We start from the raw sequence: 2,874 nt of genomic DNA, 5'->3' as shown, positions 1-2,874 counted from the left end.
GAAACAGGCTCCCCACTGAGCAGGGCACCCCATGCGGGGCTAGATCCCCAGACCCTGGGATCGTGACCTAGCTGAAGGCAGTCACTTAACCAACTGAGCCAGCCAGGTGCCTCCACAGGATCGTAAGTGACCAAAGTTAAGATTTAACGCTGCAGATTCACCGGCATTTCCATCAGTTCACGCTGGCCCTTCATGCTTAGGCTCACGTACCAGGAGAAGGGAGACTCCCGGGAAGCAGAGTGGTGAGCGCCCTAACACCCGTTTTTCTCATGTTTTTTGATAAACACACTCATTCCTCTAGTTTCAAACAATTCTCTCCGGAACCCCCTTGCCAACTCAAACCCTGTGGAAGCTACTTTAAGAGTATGCCTGGGTTTTGGTAGTGCTACAATTTGATTAGCCAATAATTATTGAGCCTCTGATTTGAGTTTGAAGTTCCTTTGCCAAAGAACAATTGTCATGTTTGGAAGAATGGGGTTTGATCTGTCTTTCTTTAGTCGAGGAGTGATGATGCAGTAAAATGGCTGCATTCCACACACCAGCTATCTTTGCTGACCTTGTGGAAAAAAAGTATCTTCATTAAAAACAGGGACTTCGGCAGCTACTTGATGGGACGAAAAACCAAGTTTGTCTATGAGCTGAGGCATGAAGATAAACATAGGGGAGGCAGTTTTGTATAGTAAATAGTAATGCCACTTCCACGTGGGGGTCAAATCTCCGTTCTAATATCCACAAGGCCAGTAATCTTGAGCAAGTTATGTAACCCCTCTAAGGCTGTTTCCTCCTCTATTAAATGGCACTAAGAACACCACTTCCATAGTGTTGCTAGAATTAGGCAAGATAATCAATATAAGGCAGTTGGAACAGTATCTGGCACACTGGGGGCCTCACCCCCTGCTTCCTTTCCCCTTGGCCCTCCAACGATACTGAACTTCTCTTACTTCTCTTAGTTCCATGTTCTCCAAGCCTTACACTCTGTCTGGAAGGCTCTTCCCGTTGGTGTCTTCTTGAAAACCCTACTTTACTCTTCAAGTTTAACTCACATGTTTCACGACCCACCCAGACAGTCTTCAACATCTCTCCCATCCTTCCACTGTTTCTAGGAGCCCACCATTGTGATGCTCTTTACACAATAATGATTGGCCAGCATGTCCTTCTCTTCATACCACTCCTTGAGTGTGCCCAGCACAGAGCCTGGTATGTGGTGGGCATTCAATAAACAAGTAACTGAATAGAAAAACAGACAAATACTGTTTTTCACCATAAAGTCCAGGGTTATGTTCAATAAAATGAGAAAATCTTCTGGAGGTATTAACAATCTAATGCAATCAGTTAGAAAGGATCCAACTAATAAAATATAAAGTGCAGTCCCATTTCAGTTTTAATTAAACTCCAAAGCTTTAGAAATGACAATTCAAATATAATTAGACCCAGAAGATATTTTAGATCATTTTGTGACAGAAGATGTGTGAGGTCGGTGGAAGGAGGTTGATACCATGACCCAACTTGTATAAGAGAAATTCCACAGGATTCAAATTCATGTCCCAAACAGCAAATTATCATTTTTTGGTCATTTTTATCATTTTTTTGCCATCTCATAAATATTCTGAAGAGTAAAGCACTAAGAGGCATGGGTATATAAAAGCATACCATTAACTAGGTATCGTTTTCACACTAAACTAAGGGTCTATGGAAACAGTTATATCCCTTTTGTTGTTTCAAGGGCATATGCAGTTCTGGGGCATAGAGCTAAGAGCTAGGTCTGGCTAGAGCTAAGAGCTAGGTCTGGAAACCAGCTTCTCTGGCCTATGCTGCTTTAGCAGGCAAGATATCAGCAGACTGATAAGGGCAGAATATTTTCACATTTGCTAAATGAGAACCAGGGGAATATGTACTAAAGAAAATTTTGTAGACACACTACAGAATGCCAGCCCTCAGGTAGCCTGCTGACCAGCCACTGTAAGGCTGGTCAGTGGTATCAGGGTAAAGGCTGGGTATCCCATAGTCCTCTGGGAAAATGCCCCACAGAGCAGAAGGAAAAGCAAAGCTTACTCTCATACAGGTCCCATAAGAATTTCTCACCTGAGGCCAGATCACTCAGGATGTCTCGGGGTTGGAGAAGACCCGTGATATGAAAAGCTTATATAGATCACAGTTGCTATTGTAGACTCCATCTGCAGTGTCATAGTCAGAAGTGTGTGTGTGTGTGTGTGTGTGTGTGTGTGTTTACATGTGACAAGAACACCATTATATATTCCTCAAGATGCAGGACAATCTGATACTTTTGAAAAACATCAATACTGGGAAGGCAGAGTGTGTCCAGACTGACACTCACAGAATCCAGTCTATAGGGCTTTTTCTGGCTGAGCCAAGGGGTAGCTGTGTATGTTGTGTATAGGCTGCAGAATCTGTGCTTTTACAAGACTGAAATCATGGCAGGTCCAGAAACGAATGCCCAATTCCATTTTTCTGGTATTAAAAAAATATTTCAACACTTACACTCCCACAGGGAGAATGAATTGTGAACTGGCCCCATGCAGAGGCATTGCTTTGATAGTTTTATACTTCTAGTTAACGTCTAAAAAATCTCCAGCTGTGAAAGCCACATATGAACTCTAAACAGTCTGTACCTCATCTGTTAAGTTCCCATGCCTGGACAAGCTAATGTCAACTCACCATGTGATACTCAATTTGTACAATAAATGATGAGCCTGGAAAGAAAAGAATCCAGTATACATTTCTCATCACTTCCCCACTAGGTTATCTCTAGGTTTTCATGGAGCAGTGGTTATTCCCTAATCTGATATCTCCCTCCATGTGGTGGGGGCTCAGTGCAAGAAATGCTTCTACTGTCTATCTACAGCCTCCTTGATT

At 42.8% G+C, this 2,874-nt stretch overlaps 1 pseudogene across 1 annotated transcript; it reads left to right on the top strand.

Annotated features, from left to right (window-relative positions):
* The first annotated feature begins 2,432 nt into the window (after positions 1–2,432).
* LOC308343003 (ATP synthase membrane subunit K, mitochondrial-like) lies at positions 2,433–2,619 on the top strand (annotated as a pseudogene). Its single transcript has one exon. The product of its transcript is annotated as an ATP synthase membrane subunit K, mitochondrial-like (transcript).
* The last annotated feature ends 255 nt before the right edge of the window (positions 2,620–2,874 follow it).

This window comes from Martes martes, assembly GCF_963455335.1.
Source record: "Martes martes genome assembly, chromosome: 1".
NCBI lineage: Eukaryota > Metazoa > Chordata > Mammalia > Carnivora > Mustelidae > Martes > Martes martes.
The sequence above is the reverse complement of the archived record's forward strand: the minus strand, read 5'-3'. Positions and strand labels throughout refer to the sequence as shown.